Source organism: Hippoglossus stenolepis, chromosome 10 (assembly GCF_022539355.2).
Source record: "Hippoglossus stenolepis isolate QCI-W04-F060 chromosome 10, HSTE1.2, whole genome shotgun sequence".
NCBI lineage: Eukaryota > Metazoa > Chordata > Actinopteri > Pleuronectiformes > Pleuronectidae > Hippoglossus > Hippoglossus stenolepis.
The window spans coordinates 24,695,476-24,717,903 of NC_061492.1; the positions used below are offsets into that span (position 1 = coordinate 24,695,476).

A 22,428-nucleotide genomic window follows, 5' to 3' on the forward strand; every position below is an offset into this window, starting at 1 on the left:
ATCTTTCGCCTTTTACTAAGGAACTTCCGTGGAGAGGAACAAACATGAGTTGAATATATTTTTAGCGAGGCTTGCTGTATGGCTGAGGCCTTATGAAGTGTGAAAGTCAAAAGAGCTGTCTAGGTCAGAAATCAAAGCACATAGGAGAGCAGGCGGAGTGATAAGCAGCAGCCATTATTTATACACACCTCTGAGCAGGTACCCCCAACAAGTGAATTTGTGCCAGAGCAAGTGGACATCCAACACTTAGGGCTTATGCAGCTATAGAAGCCTTTTGCTTTAAAGATCAAGTGTAGTGATATCTGTTCTTATCAGTTTAATATGCTGATATGTCCTCTATATGAGGACTACATGTTAACAGATTTTTTTGGCATGAGGGCAGAAATTTGGAGCTTGCTCCTTTCTCTCCACGCATCGACTAGCATTGCAGTGCGCTGGAGCAGTGCCTCTGTTCTTACCTTGTGAGAAAACCAAACCTCAAACAATTATAGCAAATATCCAAAAGTGAATTCTACACTGGCTCAATGAAAGTGAGAATGTGACGCACACACAAGTGTGTGAAACCACTCTGATAGCTCACTGCTTTGTGGCGTGACCTGCGGGGTCACAATGAGCTTGAACTGGATTCAAATTGAGTTAGAAGCGTTTGTCAAGAATGGAAACTTGCTTTTCCTCAAGACCTTTTGGGGAGACTTGGTAGAAACCAGAGTGAGCATTTGGAGCGAATGTAAGTGGTTCAGGATGTATTGCTTAGGCAGGCTTAAAGCCAATCACAGTAGTCAGGGCAGAGGTAATAAAAGGCGTGTATCATTTTAGTTGGCAGATGGGCGGGTTTAGAATGTTGCATACTGGGATCTGACATGCGGAGAGGAAAGGGAGCCTACCGTGAGGTGGTGACTGTGACCGAGAGCTCCTCTGCTCTCAACAGAGGGCCATGCTGACTCTGGTTTCTCTTCATAACGCACAAGTCTTTCGCCTTTTACTAAAGACTTCCGTGGAGAGAACAAACATGAGTTGAATATATTTTGGCAGGCTTTGCTGTATGGCTAAGGCCTTATGGGGGTGTGAAAGTCAAAGAGCTGTCTAGGTCGAAATCAGCGCCACAAAGGAGAGCTTGGGCGGAGTGATAAGCAGCAGCCATTGTTATGCACACCTACAGGCAAGGGTACCACAACAAGTGAGATTTATTTCCAAAAGGCTTAGCGTGGACATCCAACACTTGGGGCTTATCGGCTTCTCGGCCTTTTGGCTAAGATCAAGTGTAGTATCATTCTTATCAGTTTAATATCTGATATGTCCTCTATGAGGACTACATATTAAGCAGATTTTTGGCATGAGGGCAGAAATTTGGAGCTTGCTCCTTTCTCTCCACGCATCGACCTAGCATTGCAGTGCCGCTGGGAGCAGTGCACTCTGTTCTTACCTTGTGAAAACCAAACACTCAAACAATTGTAGCGTATCAAAGTGAATTCTACACCTGGCTCAATGAAAGTGAGGTAACGGCCTGGCACACACAAGTGTGTGAAACCGCTCTGATGGCTCACTGCTTTGTAGCGTGACCATGCGGGGTCACAATGAGCTTGAACTGGATTCAAATTGAGTTAGGCGTTTGTCCAAGGAGAAATGGAAACACTTTCCTCAAGACCTTCTGGGAGACTTGATGAAACCAGAGTCAGCATTTTGGAGCGAATGTAAGTGGTTCAGGATGTATTGCTTAGGCAGGCTTAAGTAATCTGATAGTCAGGAGGCAGGAGGTAATAAACGTGTATAATTTTGGTTGGCAGATGGGGGCGGAGTTGGGAATGTTGCATACTGGGATCTGACATGCGGAGAAAGCAAAGAGGAGCCTACGCATTGAAGGTGGTGACTGTGACAGGCTCCTCTGCTGCTCTCCAACAGAGGGCCATGCTGACTCTGGTTTCTCTTCTGCCTTTCAAGTCTTTCGCCTTTTACTAAAGACTTCGTGGAGGAACAAACATGAGTTGAATATATTTTTGGCAGGCTTTGCTGTATGGCTGAGCCTTATGAAATTGTGAAAAGTCAAAGGCTGTCTAGGTCAGAAATCAGCGCCACAAAGGAGAGCTTGGGCGAGGTGATAAGCAGCAGCCATTGTTATGCACACCTACGACAGAATTGCACCACAACAAAGTGAGATTTGTGCCAGAGCTTGGCGTGGACATCAACACTTGGACTTATCGCCTATAAAACCTTTTGGCTAAGATCAAGTGTAGTATCTGTTCTTATCAGTTTAATATCTGACCATGTCCTCTATGAGGACTACATATTAAGCAGATTTTGGCATGAGGGGCAGAAATTTGGAGCTTGCTCCCTTTCTCCACGCATCGACCTGGCATTGCAGTGCCGCTGGGAGCAGTGCACTCTGTTCTTACCTTGTAGAAACCAAGCGCTCAAACAATTGTCGCGTATCAAAGTGAATTCTACACTGGCTCAATGAAACTGAGGTAACGGCCTGGCACACACAAGTGTGTGAAACACGCTCTGATAGCTCACTGCTTTGTAGCGTGACCATGCACGGGGAGTCACAATGAGCTTGAACTGGATTCCAAATTGGAGTTAGAAGCGTTTGTCAAGAATGGAAACTTGCTTTCACTCAGAACCTTCTGGGGAGACTTGGTGAGAAACCAGAGTCAGCATTTTGGAAGCAGAGGAATGTAAGTGGTTCAGGGATGTATTGCTTAGGCAGGCTTAAAAAAAGCCAATCACAGTAGTCAGGGCAGGAGGTAATAAAGACGTGTATAATTTTGGTTGGCAGATGGGGGCGGGTTAGAATGTTGCATACTGGGATCTGACATGCGGAAACAAAGAGAGCCTACCGTGAAGGTGGTGACTGTGACCCGAGAGGAAGCTCCTCTGCTGCTCTCAACAGAGGGCCATGCTGACTCTGGTTTCTCTTCTTAACGCGCACAAAGTCTTTCGCCTTTTACTAGAGACTTCCGTGGAAGGAACAAACATGAGTTGAATATATTTTTGGCAGGCTTTGCTGTATGGCTGAGCCTTATGAAATTGTGAAAAGTCAAAGAGCTGTCTGAGTCAAATCAAGCGCCACATGGGAGAGCTTGGGCGGAGGTGATAAGCAGCAGCCATTGTTATGCACACCTCTGACGGGGTACCACAGCAAGTGAGATTTGTGCCAAGGAAGCAGCGTGGACATCAACTTGCCAGGACTATGGCTTCACCATTTTGCTAAGATCAAGTGTAGTATCTGTTCTTATCAGTTTAATATCTGATGTCCTCTATATGAGGACTACATATTAAGCAGATTTTGGCATGAGGGCCGAAATTTTGGAGCTTTTGTCCCTTTCTCTCTATGTCGACCTAGCATTGCAGTGCCGCTGGGAGCAGTGCACTCTGTTCTTTACCTTGTAGAAAACCAAACACTCAAACAATTGTCGCGTATCAAAGTAGAATTCTACACTAGCTCAATGAAAGTGAGGTATGACCTTACACTGAGTGTGAAACCACCTCCCTGATAGCTCACTGCTTTGTGGCGCTGACCATGCAGGAGGTCACAATGAGCTTGAGGAACCTGGATTCCAAATTGAGTTAGAGCGTTTGTCAAGGCTGGAAACTTGCTTTCACTCAAGACCTTTGGGAGACTTGGTGAGAAACCGAGTAAGGCATTTTCAGACGAATGCTTGAAGTGGTTCGAGGATGTATTGTAGAGCAGGCTTAAAGCCAATCACACGTGTCAGGGCAGGAGGTAATAAAGACGTGTATCATTTGGTTGGCAGATGGGGGCAGGTTTGGGAATGTTGCATACTGGGATCTGACATGCGGAAAGGAAAGAGAGCCTACACCGTGAAGGTGGTGACTGTGACAGAGGCTCCTCTGCTGCTCTCCAATAGAGGGCCATGCTGACTCTGGTTTCTCTTCATGCCCTTTTTTAAGTCTTTGCCTTTAAAGACTTCACGTGGAGAGAACAAACATGAGTTGAATATATTTTGGCAGGCTTTGCTGCATGGCTGAGCCTTAGCAAATTGTGAAAAGTCAAGAAGCTGAAAGCTAGGTCAGAAATCAAGCGCCACAAAAGGAGAGCTTTGGCGGAGGTGATAAGCAGCAGCCATTGTTATGCACCAGACGGGGCACCACAACAAGTGAGATTTGTGCCAAGAGCTTAGCGTGGACATCCAACACTTGGGGCTTTATCGCTTCTCAGCCTTTGGCTAAGATCAAGTGTGAAGTATCTGTTCTTATCAGTTTGTAATTCTGATATGTCCTCTATATGAGGACTACATGTAAGCAGATTTTTGGCATGAGGGCAGAAATTTGGGCTTTGCTCCTTTCTCTCCAACGCATCGACCTAGCATTGCAGTGCGCTGGGAGCAGTGCACTCTGTTCTTACCTTGCTTAGAAAACCGAAGCCTCAAACAATTAGCCATGCGTATCAAAAAAGTGAATTCTACTTTAGCTCAATGAGAGTGAGAAGTAACGACTGTACACACAGAGTGTGTGAAACCGCTCTGATGGCTCACTGCTTTGTAGCGTGACCATGCAGAGGTCTATTTGTGGAAGCTTGAACTGGATTCCAAATTGAGTTAGAAGCGTTTGTCAAGAATGGAAACTTGCTTTCACTCAAGACCTTCTGGGAGACTTGATGAGAAACCAGAGTCAGCATTTTGGAGGCGAATGTAAGTGGTTCAGGGATGTATTGCTTAGGCAGGCTTAAAAGCCAATCACAGTAGTCAGGGCAGGAGGTAATAAAGGCGTGTATAATTTTGGTTGGCAGATGGGGGCGGGTTGGGAATGTTACATACTGGGATCTGACATGCGGAAAGCAAAGAGAGGCCTACCGTGAAGGTGGTGACTGTGACCGAGAGGCTCCTCTGCTGCTCTCCAACAGAGGGGCATGCTGACTCCTGGTTTCTCTTCATACGCACGTCTTTAGCCTTTTACTAAAGACTTCGTGGAGAGGAACAAACATGAGTTGAATATATTTTTGGCAGGCTTTGCTGATGGCTGAGCCTTATGGGAGTGTGAAAAGTCAAAGAGCTGTCTGGAGTCAGAAATCAAGCGCCACAAGAGCTTGGGGCGGAGGTGATAAGCAGCAGCCATTATGCACACCTACAAGCGGGGTACCACAACAAGTGAGATTTGTGCCAAGAGCTTAGGCGTGGACATCCAACACTTGGGGCTTGCTCGCTTCTTTGGCCTTTTGGCTGGAATCTAGCCAAGTGAGAAGGGTGCGGACGTGGTTGCCAAAATGATGTCAGCAACAATTTCACAGCAGAGTACTACCGATGCTGAAAAATACTTTGAGTTCAAATGGAAGGTTTCTGAAAGGTTTTTGGAGAGAAGGGAATTTGCTCTTAATATTCTTTTTGGAGCTTTGTCCCTCAAAAGATGACCTCCTCTGCCTGCAGAGGAATGCCGCAGACTGTTTTTGATGTTCGTTCTACAATCTCACCAAGATGGAAGCGAAAGGCTATTTGTCGTTTAGCGGATGGACCACTGAATGGCATTACCAGGTGCAAAGCCTTTGCGAACAGGTGGCGAGTCATCACAATCCAGATTTATAATCCCTGGGTAACTGGAGAAGCAACCAGATACTTCCTTGCCCCAATGTGACAGTGATTTCGGGCATGAGGGAAATCGAGGCTCTCTTGGCGGTGTGGACTGGAAAAGAACAATTTTCGTGTGCGACTGAAGGGAGAACAGATGGGCACGATGGCCACCACCCCCTGCCTCATTCACCATTGGCACAAATAGAGATACCTGTACTACCCAGGCCAGCCACTTTACTGCAGAGAAAATGCACTGACTTTGGACACCTGCGGCAGGAATTCTGCACGCAGGTAGTGCAGAAATTGCAAGGGTCTAGGACACACAATGTAAGGACTTGTGACACTTCAAAAATGCAATCTTTGTGGCTCGGAAGGACATTTATTTAAGCACTGCCCTGAGGTTCGCTCCTCTTATACAAGCATTGTAAGGCGGCCGATGTGCGGCGATCTGATGCCTCCTCCTGAGCAATAAGCGATGTAATTGATAAACTGTTTGGTAATAATGAGACTGGGGCAGGTGTGGTCATTCCACCTGAACAAACACCATCCCCAGAGGGAGAAGCTGGGGAAGGGAGACTGCAACCCTGAGAGGGAGAGCCCTTCTGTTACTGAGTGGACCACGGTGGAAGCTTGGGGAGGCAGGGGAAAAAAGGAGGATCGGACAAACGCCCCCCTGAAATGGACAGCAGGTTCAGTGTTCTTTCCCGAGGTTTTTAGGAGAATCACAGGAGGAAGGGGATGGAGGGGCTGCAAGTGAACAATGACCAGGATGTGGAAATTGCAACCAAGGTAGATGGACTGGAGGTGGAGAACATGGACAAATTTCAGTGCAGACTGAAAAGACGGAGCTGAAGCAGTAGCATACCCCGTCCGGGTGTGGCCTGGTAAGAGTCCCCAACTCCGAGCACAACCATCTCTAATAAAGGGTTTGTTTCTGAGCAATGCTCATTGTCTTCAAGAGGGTAACCACCCTCCCAACTCAGGGCACTTTCGGTGCCGAGGAAGAGAACACATAAGGAAGGCTTTAAATTTGTCTGGCTATAGAAATAATGAGGGTAAACACAGTTGTTCTTCTTTTTGTGGTCTGTTTGTTTTTCTAGTCCCATTCCACATTCATCGGAATGTCACTCATTACATATTATTTCCTTAAATGTTAGAGGTTTGAGGAACACGGCCAAAAGGGGAAGTGGTCTTTTCTCATTTGTATGTTCAATTAGCTTTTCTTTATGCCTTTTGCAAGAGGTCACTTGAAGAATGAAGACGTGAATCTGTTCTCAAAGAGTGGACCAAAGGATTCTAGGTGGAGTATTGGGGTGTCCATTCATCACAAATTTAGAACACTATCTAGGAATAATGAAGTCAATTTGTTGGCAGTTTTCAATGTAGTACAGGAGGTTTTGGTTACAGACTGATGACTGGAAGGGTATGCGTAAGAGTACTTAACTATATATATGCCCAGCACTTCTCAAAGGAGAGAAGGAGCTTTTTCTTAGTCTGAGCCACTCTGTTTTATGACAAACCGCCATGGTAATTGGAGGAGCTTTGGTCCCAAAGTGAGGCAACAAAGGCAAGGCAGTTTAATAAATATTGTAACAAAGTATAATTGTTGGACTCATATAAAAGCTAACCCAGACGATCTTGGCATCATGGTCAAATAGTAGAAATGAAAGTCGGATAGATTACATATTTTGTCGGTAGAATTTCAGGTGGCCAGGGGCTAAGTATCACGGTTTTTACACTGATACAACATGCTCTCAGTAAAACTAACCTCGAAGATGATCAAAAGTGGTAAGGAGTACTGGAAATTAGAAAGCAACAATATTCTAGAGGAGTCCAACAGTTTAGGTTATCTTTTAAGTGTTTTCTTAAAGTGCACATTCATATGAGTATTTTATGATAATGTCTGTGAATGGTGGGAAAGCACAAAGCTGCGTATTACATACTACATACAGAATTATTCAAAGGAAATCAGAAAGAACGAATTTAAATTATACTACCAATTTGCAAAATCAATAAATAAATTAATGGAACAAGAAATGCAGGTGGACAAATCGATGAGGACTTGCTGAAACAAATGCAAAATAAACAGAGATTATTTTCACAACAGAGCAGAGCCTATAAATTCCAGTGTCTTAGAGAGAGAAGTGGGAGAGTAATGAAAAGTGTTCCCCCTACTTGCTTTAGACAGTCAAAGCACAGGCGAAGGAGGAGGATAGTTTCATTTTAGTAATTACAGTGAGGAGATTAACGATCCTGATGGTCTTGCTAAAGTTATCTCGTCATTTTTAGGTTTTTATTGCAGAAAAGGTTGACTGAAAGGCACAACATTGTTAGATAATATAGACAGATTCATTCCTGAGATCTGAGAACAGAGTTAGATAAAGATTTTACATTAGAAGAAATCTGGGTATACGTCTTTGAAAAAATGGCAAAGGTGCAGAATAGATGGGATCACAAAGAGTTATATATAATATTTTGGGAAGACTTTGAGCCAGCTGTTAGAGTTGTTCACTTACATATGTACATCTGGGATTATGGGAATCATATGAAAGGGGTGATATCCTGCTGTTTAAAAAGGAGATGTCAACAGAAAATATCAAACTACAGGCCTCTAACAATGCTGTGTACAGATTATAAGATTTTAGTAGGTTTGACAAACCGTTTGTGGTGTCTGTTCTACCCTTTGTCATCGGCTCAGATCAGACATGTGCAGTACCTGGCAGGCAATTGAACTGGAATTTACAAATGCATAGAGATATATTATCTTATTCTCAGGACAGAAATATACCATAATTGTCCTCCCAGTCTTGACCAGGAAAAGCTTTGACAGAGTTGACCCGCAGTTTTCTGTTTAGGACATTAGAAAAATTTGGCTTGATTATTAGATTCAGGGGAGTTGGTTGAGGATCTTATACACAGAGTTGGAAGCAGAGTTAATGTTAACGGCAACCTTGTAGTGAGTTCTTTAAAAGCAAACCAGAGGTCAGACAGGGCTGTCAGCATCAGCCCCCCTTGTAATAATATGACTATTGAAATTCTAGCATATGCAATCAGGAAAAATGTTAATATCAAGGGTATACAGCTGCCTGGTGGTGAATCCTTGACCATATCCCAGTATGCAGATGACACTGTACTGTACTTAAAGATGATTTCTGTCTGGGGAAGCTATGCAGGTCATCGACATGTTCTCAGGTGCTTCTGGTTCTAAAATCAATGCAGGAAAATCCCAGATTAAATACTTGGGAAAGTGGAAGGACAGAGTTGATAACCCGTTAGGGCTCTCTCTGTGTGCAGGGCCAATGACCTTACTGGGGCATATCCTTTGGAAGCCCAAACGATGGAGAAACTAATTGGGAGACAAAGTTGGGAAAAGTGCTGGAAAAAATGAATATGTGGAAATTAAGAAGGCTGTCCATTAGTGGTAGGTTTTGGTTATTAAATCTGATTTATTGCCGACATTACTTCATGTGGCTTACGTTTTCCCCCATGCCTGCTTTAGTTTGTTTAAAATTGCAAAAGCTCTGTTTCATTTTATGTATAGGAGGTATGAATACATTAAAGAAGCGACAATGTATCAGCCGGTCAGAAAATTAGTAGGGACATGCCCAATTTAGGTTTGAAGTTCAAAGTTTTTATTTTTCAAATATGTAAAATAATGTTATACCCACCTGAACACAAATGCCAACCATTGATCAAATTCCTGGCTTGCCATCCACTCTGAGACCGCTAGTGGTGAAATGGGACAATAGATTTCCCAAGCAAGAGTCATGCCCGATCATTATAAAAATTATAAGGTGGGCAAAGAAGCCTAAGTGTTGGAATAGAGATTCAGTGATCAATCACAAAAGCCTTATACAATGTTGATTGCTAAGCTCGACCCTAAAGATGGTTTGCATGTTCCTAGTGACGTGTAGAGAGGAACCCAATGCAAGAGCACAAATGAATTAAATTTTAATTGGTTAGTGCTTCATAGGAAATTAGCTGTGAGGAATACGCTATTTAAGCACAATCTAACATTAAATAAGATATGCCCAAGGGATGGATGCAATCGAGTAGAAACTGTGGAACATGCATTATTCGAATGTCCCTTTGCAAAACATTTGTGGAAGAAATTGGGCCAAAGATTTGGGTTTCTCAAAGATGTGACTTGGGCAAAAGTTCTATACATGGATTTTAAGTTAGAGGGGAAAGAAAAGGTGTGCAAAGCCTTAGAACTTGCATCAATTGTGAAGGCTAAGTTATGGGAGGTAGATGTGAGTATAATAAATGGGACAGAAGTAGTCAATAAAGAAAACACTAAACAAAGCATTGAAGACACAATGCGGAGAAAACTTAAATTGGAGAGCGAACAAATGGGGCATCATTTCAATTAAAAGATCGATGGAAAATTATTTTTGAAAGTCTGTAGACTGCCCCATGTAAATCCACATAGAACTGAATAGTGATGAAAGGGTTTCTCCTTTTCGTATTGTACTTTACCTTTATATTGGTGTTTATTTCATTTACTTTTTATTTACTTATTTTTATTTTTATTTTTTATTTTTTATTTTATTTTTTTCCTGGTGAATTCTGGCGTTGATAAGTTGTGGAGTGCTGTTGATGTTTGTACGATAAAGTATTGTACTGCTCATGAGTGTAATAAATTATATTTTTCCAAAAAAAAAAAAAAAAAAAAACTATTCTTATCGGTTAATATCTGATATGTCTCTATATGAGGACTACATATTAAAAGCAGATTTTGGCATGAGGGCAGAAATTTGGAGCTTGCTCCTTTCTCTCACGCATCGACCTAGCATTGCAGTGCCGCAGGAGCAGTGCACTCTGTTCATACCTTGAAAACCAAACACTCAAACAATTGTAAGCGTATCAAAGTGAATTCTGCACTGGCTCAATGAAACTGAGGTATGACCTGGCACACACAAGTGTGTGAAACCGCTCTGATGGCTCACTGCTTTGTAGCGTGACCATGCAGGGTCACAATGAGCTTGAACTGGATTCCAAATTGAGTTAGAAGCGTTTATCAAGGAGAATGGAAACTTGCTTTCACTCAGAACCTTCTGGGAGACTTGGTAGAGAAACCAAGTCAGCATTTTTGGAGGCGAATGTAAGTGGTTCAGGGATGTATTGCTTAGGCAGGCTTAAAGCCAATCACAGTAGTCAGGGCAGGAGGTAATAAAGCGTGTATAATTTTAGTTGTAGCAGATAGGGCGGGTTAGAATGTTGCATACTGGGATCTGACATGCGGAAAGCAAAGAGAGGCCTACCGTGAAAGTGGTGACTGTGACAGAGGCTCTCTGCTGCTCTCAACAGAGGGCCATGCTGACTCTGGTTTCTCTTCATAACGCACAAGTCTTTCGCCTTTTACTACAAAGACTTCCGTGGAGGAACAAACGTTAGAATATATTTTGGCAGGCTTTGCTGTATGGCTGAACCTTATGAAATTGTGAAAAGTCAAAGGCTGTCTAGGTCAGAAATCTGACGCCACAAAGGAGAGCTTGAGGCGGAGGTGAGAAGCAGCAGCCATTGTTATGCACACCTACAGACAGGGTACCACAACAAGTGAGATTTGTGCCAAGAGCTTGGCGTGGACATCCAACACTTGGGAGAAAAACATCGCTTCTCGGCCTTTTAGCTAGATCAAGTGTAGTATCTGTTCTTATCAGTTTAATATCTGATATGTCCTCTATATAGGGAGGACCATATTAAGCTGAATTTTGGCATGAGGGCAGAAATTTGGAGCTTGCTCCTTTCTCTCACGCATCGACCTAGCATTGCAGTGCCGCTGGGAGCGGTGCACTCTGTTCTTACCTTGTAGAAAACCAAACACTCTCAAACAATTATCGCGTATCAAAAGTGAATTCTACACTGGCTCAATGAAATTGAGAGGAGTAGCGGCCTGGCACACACAGTGTGAAACCGCTCTGATGGCTCACTGCTTTGTGGCTGATGACCATGCCGGTCACAATGAGCTTAGTTTGGATTCAAATTGAGTTAGAAGCGTTTGTCAAGAATGAAACTTGCTTTCCTCAAGACCTTCTGGGAGACTTGGTGAGAAGTAGAGTCAGCATTTTGGGCGAATGTAAGTGGTTCAGGGATGTATTGCTGAGCAGGCTTAAGCCAATCACAGTAGTCAGGGCAGGAGGTAATAAGCGTGTATAATTTTGGTTGGCAGATGGGGGCGGGTTGGGAATGTTGCATACTGGGATCTGACATGCGGAAAGCAAAAAGGAGAACCTCGGCTGAAGGTAGAGTGACTGTGACGAGAGGCTCCTCTGCTGCTCTCCAACAGAGGCCATGCCAGCTCTGGTTCTCTTCTCTGTGCACCACGTCTTTCGCCTTTTATAAAGACTTCCGTGGAGGAACAAACATGAGTTGAATCATCTTATATTTTTGAGCTTTGCTGTATGGCTGAGCCTTATGAAATTGTGAAAAGTCAAAGAGCTGTCTAGGTCAGAAATCCAAGCACCACAAAGGAAAGCTTGGCGGAGGTGATAAGCAGCAGCCATTGTTATGCACACCTCTGAAGGCAGAGGTACCACAACAAGTGAGATTTATTGCCAAAGGCTTGGCGTGGACATCAACACTTGGGGCTTATCGCTTCTCGGCCTTTTAGTAAGATCAGTGTAGTATCTGTTCTTATCAGTTTAATATCTGATATGTCCTCTATATGAGGACTACATATTAAACAGATTTTTGGCATGAGGAGCAGAAATTTGGAGCTTGCTCCCTTTCTCTCCAACATCGACCTAGCATTGCAGTGCCGCTGGGAGCAGTGCCTCTGTTCTTGTATGAAAACCAAGCACTCAAACAATTGTCGCGTATCAAAAGGGAATTCTACACTGGCTCAATGAAACTGAGGAGTACTTGGCCACAGCACACACAAGTGTGTGAAACCGCTCTGATGGCTCACTGCTTAGTAGCGTGACCATGCAGGAGTCACAATGAAGCTTGAACTGGATTCCAAATTGAGTTAAAACGTTTGTCAAGAATGAAACTTGCTTTCACTCAAGACCTTCTGGAGAGACTTGGTGAGAAACCAGAGTCAGCATTTTGGAGAGCGAATGTAAAGTGGTTCAGGGATGTGCTTAGAGCAGGCTTAAAGCCAATCACAGTAGTCAGGGCGGAGGTATAGAAGCGCGTGTATAATTTTGGTTGGCAGATGGGGGCGGGTTGGGAATGTGCATACTGGGATCTGACATGCGGAAAGCAAAGAGGCCCTACCGTGAAGGTGGTGACTGTGACCGAGAGGCTCCTCTGCTGTCTCCAACAGAGGCCATGCTGACTCTGGTTTCTCTTCCTCTTACAAATCTTTACTTTTACTAAAGACTTCCGTGGAGAGGAACAAACATGAGTTGAATATATTTTGGCAGGCTTTGCTGTAAACAGGCCTTATGAAATTGTGAAAAGTCAAAAGAGCTGTCTGAGTCAGAAATCAGCGCCACAAAGGAGAGCTTGGGCGGAGGTGAAGCAGCAGCCATTGTTATGCACACCTACGAGGCAGGTACCACAACAAAGTGAGATTATTTTGCCAAGAGCTTGGCGTGGACATCCAACACTTGGGGCTTATCGCTTCTCGGCCTTTTGGCTAGATCAAGTGTAGTATCTGTTCTTATCAGTTTAATATCTGATATGTCCTCTATATGAGGGACTACATATTAAGCAGATTTTTGGCATGAGGCAGAGGCTGGAGCTTGCTCCTTTCTCTCACGCATCGACCTGGCATTGCAGTGCAACAGAGCAGTGCACTCTGTTCTTACCTTGTAGAAAACCAAACACTCAAACATTGTTTAGCCGCGTATCAAAAGTGAATTCTACTGCTGGCTCAATGAAAGTGAGGTATGACCTGGCACACACAAGTGTGTGAAACCGCTCCTGATAGCTCACTGCTTTGTGACGTGACCATGCAGGAGTCACAATGAGCTTGAACTGGATTCAAGTGAGTTAGAAGCGTTGTCAAAATGGAAACTTGCTTTCACTCAAGACCTTCTGGGGGCTTGATGAGAAACCAGAGTCAGCATTTTGGAGGCGAATGTAAGTGGTTCAGGGATGTATTGCTTGGGCAGGCTTAAAGTAATCACAGTAAATTAGAGGCAGGAGGTAATAAAGACGTGTATAATTTGGTTGGCAGATGGGCGGAGTTGGGAATGTTGCATGCTGGGATCTGACATACGGAGAGAAGCAAAGAGAGGCCGTGAAGGTGGTGACTGTGACCGAGAAGGCTCCTCTTGCACTGCTCTCAACAGAGGAGCCATGCTGACTCTGGTTTCTCTTCATAACGCACAAGTCTTTTACGCCTTTTACTAAGAACTTCCGTGGAAGAACAAACATGAGTTGAATATATTTTTGGCAGGCTTTTAACGCTGGCTGAACCTTATGAAATTGTGAAAGTCAAAGGCTGTCTGAGTCCGAAATCAAGCGCCACAAAGGAGAGCTTGGAGCGGAGGTGATAAGCAGCAGCCATTATTATGCACACCTCTGACGGGTACCACAACAAGTGAGATTGTGCCAAGAGCTTGGCGTGGACATCCAACACTTGGGGCTTGCTCCTTCTAGGCCTTTTGGCTGAATCCAAGTGTAGTATCTGTTCTTATCAGTTTAATATCCTGATATGTCCCTCTATCTGAGGACTACATATTAAAAACAGATTTTTGGCATGAGGGGCAGAAATTTGGAGCTTGCTCCTTTCTCTCACGCATCAACCTAGCATTGCAGTGCAAGCTGAGAGCGGTGCACTCTGTTCTTACCTTGTAGAAAACCAAACACTCAAACAATTTATGCGCGTATCAAAAGTGAATTCTACACTGGCTCAATGAAAGTGAGAGTAGCGGCATGCTTTTACACAAGTGTGTGAAACCGCTCTGATGGCTCACTGCTTTGTGGCGTGACCATGCACGAGGTCTGCAATGAGCTTGAACTGGATTAAATTGAGTTAGAAGCGTTTGTCAGAATGGAAACTTGCTTTCCTCAAGACCTTCTGAGAACTTGGTGAGAAACCAGAGTCAGCATTTTGGAGCGAATGTAAGTGGTTTAGGATGTGTGCTTAGGCAGGCTTAAAAGCCAATCACAGTAGTCAGGGCAGGAGGTAATAGAGACGTGTATAATTTTGGTTGTAGATGGGAAGCGGGTTAGGAATGTTGCATACCTGGGATCTGACATGCGGAAAGCAAGAGAGGCCTACCGTGAAATTTGGTGACTGTGACGAGAGGCTCCTCTCTGCTGCTCTCCAACAGAGAGGCCATGCTGACTCTGGTTTCTCTTCATAACATACAAGTCTTTACCGCCTTTTTACTAAAGACTTCCGTGGAGAGGAACAAACATGAGTTGAATATATTTTTGAGCTTTGCTGTATGGCTGAGCCTTATGAAATTGTGAAAGTCAAAAAGGCACATGGAGTCAGAAATCAAGCGCCACATAGGAGAGCTTGGGCGGAGGTGATAAGCAGCAGCCATTGTTATGCACACCTACGACGAGGAGTACCACAACAAGTGAGATTTGTGCCAAGGCTTGGCGTGGACATCCAACTGTAAGAACTAAACTGCCATTGCTTTTTTTGGCTAAAGATCCAAAAGTGTAGTATCTGTTCTTATCAGTTTATTATCTGATATGTCCTCCTATATGAGGACTACATATTAAGCAATTTTTGGCATGAGGGGCAGAAATTTGGAGCTTGCTCCTTTCTCTCCACGCATGACTAGCATTGCAGTGCCGCTGGGAGCGGTGCACTCTGTTCTTACCTTGTAAATAACCAAACACTCAAACAATTGTATCGCGTATCAAAGTAAGATTCTACACTGGCTCAATGAAAGTGAGGTAACGGCATAGCACACACACACAAGTGTGAAACGCTCTGATGGCTCACTGCTTTGTGGCGTGACCATGCACGAGGTCACAATGAGCTTGAACTGGATTCAAATTGAGTTAGAAGCGTTGTCAGAATGGAAACTTGCTTTCACTCAAGACCTTCTGGGAGACTTAGTGAGAAACCAAGTCAGCATTTTGGAGAGCGAATGTAAGTGGTTCAGGGATGTATTGTAGGCAGGCTTAAAAGCCAATCACAGTAGTCAGGGCAGGAGGTGGCAGACGTGTATCATTTTGGTTGGCAGATGGGGGGCGGGTTGGGAATGTTGCATACTGGGATCTGACATGCGGGAAAGCAAGAGGCCTACCGTGAAGGTGGTGACTGTGACCGAGAAGAGGCTCACTCTGCTGCTCTCAACAGAGGCCATGCTGACTCTGGTTTCTCTTCATAACGCACAAGTCTTTCGCCTTTTACTAAAGACTTCCGTGAAGGAACAAACACTTGGAGATTGAATATATTTTTGGCAGGCTTTGCTGTATGGCTGAGCCTTATGAAATTGTGAAAAGTCAAAGAGCTGTCTAGGTCGAAATCAAGCGCCACATAAGAGAGCTTGGGCGGAGGTGATAAGCAGCAGCCATTATTGTACACCTACGAGCGGGGTACCTATAAGTGAGATTTGTGCCAAGAGCTTGGCGTGGACATCAACACTTGGGGCTTATAAACTTCTCGGCCTTTGGCTAAAGATCAAGTGTAGTATCTGTTCTTATCAGTTTAATATCTGATATGTCCTCTATATGAGGACTACATATTAAGCAGATTTTGGCATGAGGCAGAAATTTGGGCTTGCTCCTTTCTCTCACGCATCGACCTAACATTGCAGTGCCGCTGGGAATGGTGCACTCTGTTCTTACCTTGTAGAAAACCAAACACTCAAACAATTATCAGCATTATCAAGTAAGATTCTACACTGGCTCAATGAAAGTGAGGTAACGGCGCACACACACAAGTGTGTGAAACCACTCTGATGGCTCACTGCTTTGTAGCGTGACCATGCCCGAGGTCACAATGAGCTTGAACTGGATTCCAAATTGAGTTAGAAGCGTTTGTCAGAATGGAAACTTGCTTTCCTCAAGACCTTCTAGAACTTGGTGAGAAACCAAGAGTGAGCATTTGGAGCGAATGTAGTGGTTCAGGGATGTATTGCTTGGGCGAGGCAAAGCCAATCACAGTGAATGGGGCAGGGAGGTAATAAGGCGTGTATCATTTTGGTTGGCAGATGGGGGCGGGTTGGGGAATGTTGCATACAGGATCTGACATGCGGAAAGCAAAAGAGAGCCTACCGTGAAGGTGGTGACTGTGACCGAGGCTCCTCTGCTGCTCTCCAACAGAGGCCATGCTGACTCTGGTTTCTCTTCATAACGCACAAGTCTTTCGCCTTTTACTAAAGACTTCCGTGGAGAGGAACAAACATGAGTTGAATATATTTTGGCAGGCTTTGCTGTATGGCTGGGCAACAGCAAGAGTAATGAAAAGTCAAAGCTGTCTGGAGTCAGAAATCCAGCGCCACAAAAGGAGAAATGGGCAGAGTGATATGGCAGCCATTGTTATGCACACCTACGAGACGGGGGTACCACAGCAAGTGAGATTGTGCCAAGGCTTGGGCGTGGACATCCAACACTTGGGGCTTATACGCTTCTAAGCCTTTTGGCTAAGATCAAGTGTAGTATCTGTTCTTATCAGTTTAATGTCTGATATGTCCTCTATATAGGGATGTTCTGTATTAAGCAGATTTTGGCATGAGGCAGAAATTTGGGCGCCTCCTTTCTCTCCCCACCACTTGCTCACGACCTAACATTGCAGTGCCGCTGGGAACGGTGCCTCTATTCTATTACCTTGTAGAAAACCAAACACTCAAACAATTGTCGCGTATCAAAAGTGAATTCTACACTGGCTCAATGAAAGTGAGGTAGCATTTTAGCACACACAAGTGTGAAACCGCTCTGATGGCTCTGCTTTGTGGCCTGGCTGACCATGCAGTCTGAGCTTGAACTGGATTCCAAATTGAGTTAGAAGCGTTTGTGTCAGAATGGAAACACTTTCCTCAGACCTTCTGGGAACGTGAAACCAAGTCAGCATTTTGGAAATGTGTCAGCAAATTGGATGTAATTACACAGTGGGTTTTTAAATAATCACATTAGTCAGAAACAGGTGATAATAAAAGTGTGGTATAATTTGGGTTGGCAGTTGGGGGTTGAAATATTGCTTACACAAAATCATGTATGAAGCAAGCTACCGTGAGGTGTTGTTGAGGCACCTCCTCTGCACTCCTCAACAAGGCATGCGTCTCATTCTCTATGCGCTGCGTCTTTCGCCTTTTACTGTCTAGGTCATAAATCAAGCGCCACAAAGGAGAGCTTGGGCGGAGGTGATAAGCAGCAGCCATTGTTATGCACAGCTACGAACGGGGTACCACAACAAGTGAGATTTGTGCCAAGAGCTTGGCGTGGACATCCAACACTTAGAGCTTATCGCTTCTCGGCCTTTTGGCTAAGATCTAGCCAAGTGAGAAGAGATTGCGGACGTGGATTTGCCAAAATGACATCAGCAACAATTTCACAGCAGGTACTACCCGTGCTGAAAAATACTTTGAGGTTCAAATGGAAGGTTTCTGAAGGTTTTTTGGAGAGGAGAGAATTCGGTCTTAATATTCTTTTTGGAGCTTTGTCCATCAAGAAAGATGACCTCCTCTGCCTGCAGAGGAATGCCACGGACCGTTTTTTTGATGTTACTTTCTACAATCTCACCAAGATGGAGGAAATGAAAAGGCTGGCTTATCGTTTGGCGGATGGACCACCGAACGAGTACCAGGTGCAAAGCCTTTGCCGAACTGGTGAGCGAGTTATCACAATCCAGATTTATAATCCCTGGGTAACTGGAGAAGCAACCAGATACTTCCTTTCCAAGCATGTGACAGTGATTTCGGGCATGAGGGAAATCAGGGACTCTCTTGACGTTTGGACTGGAAAAAGACAATTTCGTGTGCGACTGAAGGATAACCCAGATGGGCACGATGGCTTCCACCACCCCCCTGCCTCATTCACCATTGGCACAAATAGAGGATACCTGTACTACCCAGGCCAGCCACTTTACTGCAGAAAATGCACTGACTTTCGACACACGGCAGAATTCTGCACGCAGGTGAGGTGCAGAAATTGCAAGGGTCTAGGACACACAATGGGGACTTGTGACCGCCCCAAAAAATGCAATCTTTGTGGCTCAGAAGGACATTTATTTAAGCACTGCCCTGAGGTTCGCTCCTCTTATGCAAGCATTGTAAGGCGACCGATGTGCGACGATCCTGATGCCTCCTCCCTGAGAGCAATAAACGATGTAATTGATAAACTGTTTGGTAATAATGAGACTGAGGCAGGTGTGGCCATTCCACCTGAACAAACACCATCCCCAGAGGAGAAGCTGGGGAAGGAGACTGCAACTTCAGAGGAGAGCCCTTCTGTTACTGAGTGGACCACAGTGGAAAGCAGGGGAGGCAAGGGGAAAAAAAGGAGGATCGAGACAAACGCCCCCCCCTGGAAATGGACAGCAGGTTCAGTGTTCTTTCCGAGGTTTTAGAGGAGTCACTGGAGGAAAGGGAGATGGAGGGGCTGCAAGTGAACAATGACCAGGATGTGGAAATTGTAACCAAGGTAGATGGACTGGAGGGTGGAGAACATGGACAAATTTCAGTGCAGACTGAAATGACAGACTCTGACAGTAGCATGCTCCCGTCCGGGTGTGGCCTGGTAGAGTCCCCAACTCCGAGCACAACCATCTCTAATAAAGGGTTTGTTTCTGAGCAATGCTCATTGTCTTCAGAGGGTAACCCTCCCAACTCAGGGCACTCGGTGCCCGAGGAAGAGACACATAAGGAAGGCTTTTAAATTTGTCTGGCTATAGAAATAATGAGGGTAAACACAGTTGTTCTTCTTTTGTGGTCTGTTTGTTTTCTAGTCCCATTCCCCATTCATCAGAATGTCCTCATTACATATTATTTCCTTAAATGTTAGAGGTTTGAGGAACACGGCCAAAAGGGAAGTGTTTTTTTCTCATTTATGTTCAATTAGCTTTTCTTTATGCCTTTTGCAAGAGGTCCACTTGAAGAATGAAGAAGACGTGAATCTGTTCTCAAAAGAGTGGACCAAAGGGGATTCTAGGTGGAGTATTGGGGGTGTCCATTCATCTGGGGTGGGAACACTATCTGGGAATAATGAAGTCCAATTTGTTGGCAGTTTTTCAGTGGTACAGGGAAGGGTTTTGGTTACAGACATTGACTGGAAGGGTATGGGGTTAAGAGTACTTAACATATATGCCCACGCTTCTCCAAAGGAGAGAAGGGAGCTTTTTCTTAGTCTGGACACTGTTTTCATGACAAACCGCCATGTGGTAATTGGAGGAGACTTCAATTCCCAAAGTGAGGGCAGCAAGGCAGAGGCCGGTTTAATAAATATTGTAACAAAGTATAATTTGGTGGACTCATATAAAAAAGCTAACCCAGACGATCTTGGCATCACATGGTCAAATAGTAGAGGGGCGAAGAGTAGGATAGATTACATATTTTGTCCGGTAGAATTTCAGGTGACGGGGGCTAAAGTATCACCGGTTTTTTACACTGATCACAACATGCTCTCAGTAAAACTAACCTCGAAGATGATCAAAAGTGGTAAAGGGTACTGGAAATTAAACAACAATATTCTAGAGGTCCAGCAGTTTAGGTTATCTTTTAAGTGTTTTCTTAAAGAGTGCATTCATATGAAGGTATTTTATGATAATGTCTGTGAATGGTGGGAAAGCACAAAGCTGCGTATTACATACTACATACAGAATTATTCAAAAGAATCAAGGAAAGACGAATTTAAATTATACTACCAATTGCAAAAATCAATAAATAAATTAATGGAACAAAGAAATGCAGGTGGACAAATCGATGAGGACTTGCTGAAACAAATGCAAAAATAAACAGAGATTATTTTTTCACAACAGAGCAGAGGCCTATAAATTCCGGTGTCTTAGAGAGAAGTGGGAGAGTGACGAAAAGTGTTCCCCCTACTTCTTTAGACAGTCCAAAGCACAGGCGAAGAGGAGGAGGATAGTTTCCATTTTAAATGATACAGGTGAGGAGATTAACGATCCTGATGGTCTTGCTGAAGTTATCTCTCGTCATTTTTCCAAGTTTTTTATTGCAGAAAAGGTTGACTACAAGAAAGGCACAACATTGTTAGATAATATAGACAGATTCATTCCTGAAGATCTGAGAACAGAGTTAGATAAAGATTTTACATTAGAAGAAATCCTGAGGGCAACCACGTCTTTGAAAAATGGCAAGGTGCCAGGAATAGATGGGATCACAAAAGAGTTATATATAATATTTTGGGAAGACATTGGGCCACAGCTGTTAGAGTTGTTCACTTACATATGTACATCTGGGATTATGGGGGAATCCATGAGAAAAGGGGTGATATCCCTGCTGTTTAAAAAAGGAGAAGTCAACAAAATATCAAACTACAGGCCTCTAACAATGCTGTGTACAGATTATAAGATTTTTAGTAAGGTTTTGACAAACCGTTTGGTGTCTGTTCTACATTTTGTCATCGGCTCAGATCAGACATGTGCAGTACCTGGCAGGCAATTGAACTGGAATTTACAAATGCATAGAGATATATTATCTTATTCTCAGGACAGAAATATACCACTAATTGTCCTCAGTCTTGACCAGGAAAAAGCTTTTGACAGAGTTGACCACGGTTTTCTGTTTAGGACATTAGAAAAATTTGGCTTCGGTGTTAGATTCAGGAGTTGGTTGAGGATCTTATACACAGAAGTTGGAAGCAGAGTTAATGTTAACGGCAACCTTGGTGAGTTCTTTAAGCAAACCAGAGGGGTCAGACAGGGCTGTCCAGCATCAGCCCCCTTGTATGTGCTATTTATTGAAATTCTAGCATATGCAATCAGGAAAAATGTTAATATCAAGGGTATACAGCTGCCTGGTGGTGAATCCTTGACCATATCCCAGTATGCAGATGACACTGTACTGTACTTAAAAGATGATTTCTGTCTGCGGGAAGCTATGCAGGTCATCGACATGTTCTCAGGTGCTTCTGGTTCTAAAATCAATACAGGAAAATCCCAGATTAAATACTTGGGAAAGTGGAAGGACAGAGTTGATAACCCGTTAGGGCTCTCTCTGTGTGCAGGGCCAATGACCTTACTGGGCATATCCTTTGGAAATGACAACGATGGAGAAACTAATTGGGAGACAAAGTTGGGAAAAGTGCTGAAAAAAATTAATATGTGGAAATTAAGAAGGCTGTCCATTAGTGGTAAGGTTTTGGTTATTAAATCTGATTTATTGCCGACATTACTTCATGTGGCTTACGTTTTCCCCATGCCTGCTTTAGTTTGTTTAAAATTGCAAAAAGCTCTGTTTCATTTTATATGGGGAGGGTATGAATACATTAAAAGAGCGACAATGTATCAGCCGGTCGAAAGAGGTGGTAGGGACATGCCCAATTTAGGTTTGAAGTTCAAAGTTTTATTTTTTTCAAATATATGTAAAATAATGTTATACCCACCTGAACACAAATGCCAACCATTGATCAAATTCTGGCTTGCCATCCCTCTGAGACCGCTAGTGGTGAAATGGGACAATAGATTTCCCAAAGCAGAGGTCATGCCCGATCATTATAAAAAAATTATAAGGTGGGCAAAGAAATACAAGGAGTGTTGGAATAGAGATTCAGTAGTCAATCACAAAAAGCTGTATACAATGTTGATTGCTAAGCTCGACCCTAAAGATGGTTTGCATGTTCCTAGTGACGTGTGGAGAGGAACCCAATGCAAGAGCCTAGAAAACAGATTAAGAGATTTTAATTGGTTAGTGCTTCATAGGAAATTAGCTGTGAGGAATACGCTATTTAAGCACAATCTAACATTAAATAAGATATGCCCAAGGGATGGATGCAATGGAGTAGAAACTGTGGAACATGCATTATTCGAATGTCCTTTGCAAAACTTTTGTGGAAGAAATTGGGCCAAAGATTTGGGTTTCTCAAA

The 22,428-nt window shown here is 43.8% G+C and overlaps 21 non-coding genes and 2 pseudogenes across 21 annotated transcripts; all 23 read left to right on the forward strand.

The window, feature by feature from the left end:
• The first annotated feature begins 267 nt into the window (after nucleotides 1–267).
• On the forward strand, nucleotides 268–453 carry LOC124853065. The gene has a single exon (XR_007033463.1). It is a non-coding gene; the product is annotated as a U2 spliceosomal RNA (small nuclear RNA).
• A 485-nt stretch (nucleotides 454–938) lies between these two features.
• Nucleotides 939–1,052, forward strand: LOC124853488. Its single transcript, XR_007033829.1, has one exon. It is a non-coding gene; the product is annotated as a U5 spliceosomal RNA (small nuclear RNA).
• A 177-nt stretch (nucleotides 1,053–1,229) lies between these two features.
• On the forward strand, nucleotides 1,230–1,417 carry LOC118117100. The gene has a single exon (XR_004697736.2). It is a non-coding gene; the product is annotated as a U2 spliceosomal RNA (small nuclear RNA).
• A 492-nt stretch (nucleotides 1,418–1,909) lies between these two features.
• Nucleotides 1,910–2,018, forward strand: LOC118117118. The gene has a single exon (XR_004697748.2). It is a non-coding gene; the product is annotated as a U5 spliceosomal RNA (small nuclear RNA).
• A 176-nt stretch (nucleotides 2,019–2,194) lies between these two features.
• Nucleotides 2,195–2,384, forward strand: LOC118117104. The gene has a single exon (XR_007033410.1). It is a non-coding gene; the product is annotated as a U2 spliceosomal RNA (small nuclear RNA).
• A 513-nt stretch (nucleotides 2,385–2,897) lies between these two features.
• LOC124853922 lies at nucleotides 2,898–3,012 on the forward strand. Its single transcript, XR_007034241.1, has one exon. It is a non-coding gene; the product is annotated as a U5 spliceosomal RNA (small nuclear RNA).
• A 175-nt stretch (nucleotides 3,013–3,187) lies between these two features.
• On the forward strand, nucleotides 3,188–3,373 carry LOC118117103. The gene has a single exon (XR_004697739.2). It is a non-coding gene; the product is annotated as a U2 spliceosomal RNA (small nuclear RNA).
• Nucleotides 3,374–4,165: 792 nt separating this feature from the next.
• On the forward strand, nucleotides 4,166–4,357 carry LOC118117101. Its single transcript, XR_004697737.2, has one exon. It is a non-coding gene; the product is annotated as a U2 spliceosomal RNA (small nuclear RNA).
• A 515-nt stretch (nucleotides 4,358–4,872) lies between these two features.
• On the forward strand, nucleotides 4,873–4,980 carry LOC118117120 (annotated as a pseudogene).
• A 5,187-nt stretch (nucleotides 4,981–10,167) lies between these two features.
• Nucleotides 10,168–10,347, forward strand: LOC124853118 (annotated as a pseudogene).
• A 495-nt stretch (nucleotides 10,348–10,842) lies between these two features.
• On the forward strand, nucleotides 10,843–10,951 carry LOC124853997. Its single transcript, XR_007034292.1, has one exon. It is a non-coding gene; the product is annotated as a U5 spliceosomal RNA (small nuclear RNA).
• Nucleotides 10,952–11,134: 183 nt separating this feature from the next.
• On the forward strand, nucleotides 11,135–11,324 carry LOC124852739. Its single transcript, XR_007033162.1, has one exon. It is a non-coding gene; the product is annotated as a U2 spliceosomal RNA (small nuclear RNA).
• A 791-nt stretch (nucleotides 11,325–12,115) lies between these two features.
• LOC124852910 lies at nucleotides 12,116–12,305 on the forward strand. The gene has a single exon (XR_007033327.1). It is a non-coding gene; the product is annotated as a U2 spliceosomal RNA (small nuclear RNA).
• Nucleotides 12,306–12,801: 496 nt separating this feature from the next.
• Nucleotides 12,802–12,912, forward strand: LOC124854005. The gene has a single exon (XR_007034296.1). It is a non-coding gene; the product is annotated as a U5 spliceosomal RNA (small nuclear RNA).
• Nucleotides 12,913–13,087: 175 nt separating this feature from the next.
• Nucleotides 13,088–13,273, forward strand: LOC124852900. The gene has a single exon (XR_007033317.1). It is a non-coding gene; the product is annotated as a U2 spliceosomal RNA (small nuclear RNA).
• A 503-nt stretch (nucleotides 13,274–13,776) lies between these two features.
• LOC124854004 lies at nucleotides 13,777–13,885 on the forward strand. Its single transcript, XR_007034295.1, has one exon. It is a non-coding gene; the product is annotated as a U5 spliceosomal RNA (small nuclear RNA).
• Nucleotides 13,886–14,064: 179 nt separating this feature from the next.
• Nucleotides 14,065–14,260, forward strand: LOC124853016. The gene has a single exon (XR_007033427.1). It is a non-coding gene; the product is annotated as a U2 spliceosomal RNA (small nuclear RNA).
• Nucleotides 14,261–14,763: 503 nt separating this feature from the next.
• On the forward strand, nucleotides 14,764–14,879 carry LOC124853695. The gene has a single exon (XR_007034034.1). It is a non-coding gene; the product is annotated as a U5 spliceosomal RNA (small nuclear RNA).
• A 183-nt stretch (nucleotides 14,880–15,062) lies between these two features.
• Nucleotides 15,063–15,250, forward strand: LOC124853061. The gene has a single exon (XR_007033459.1). It is a non-coding gene; the product is annotated as a U2 spliceosomal RNA (small nuclear RNA).
• A 501-nt stretch (nucleotides 15,251–15,751) lies between these two features.
• LOC124853602 lies at nucleotides 15,752–15,865 on the forward strand. The gene has a single exon (XR_007033942.1). It is a non-coding gene; the product is annotated as a U5 spliceosomal RNA (small nuclear RNA).
• A 174-nt stretch (nucleotides 15,866–16,039) lies between these two features.
• Nucleotides 16,040–16,226, forward strand: LOC124852896. The gene has a single exon (XR_007033313.1). It is a non-coding gene; the product is annotated as a U2 spliceosomal RNA (small nuclear RNA).
• Nucleotides 16,227–16,718: 492 nt separating this feature from the next.
• On the forward strand, nucleotides 16,719–16,830 carry LOC124853280. Its single transcript, XR_007033623.1, has one exon. It is a non-coding gene; the product is annotated as a U5 spliceosomal RNA (small nuclear RNA).
• A 179-nt stretch (nucleotides 16,831–17,009) lies between these two features.
• Nucleotides 17,010–17,206, forward strand: LOC124853057. The gene has a single exon (XR_007033457.1). It is a non-coding gene; the product is annotated as a U2 spliceosomal RNA (small nuclear RNA).
• The last annotated feature ends 5,222 nt before the right edge of the window (nucleotides 17,207–22,428 follow it).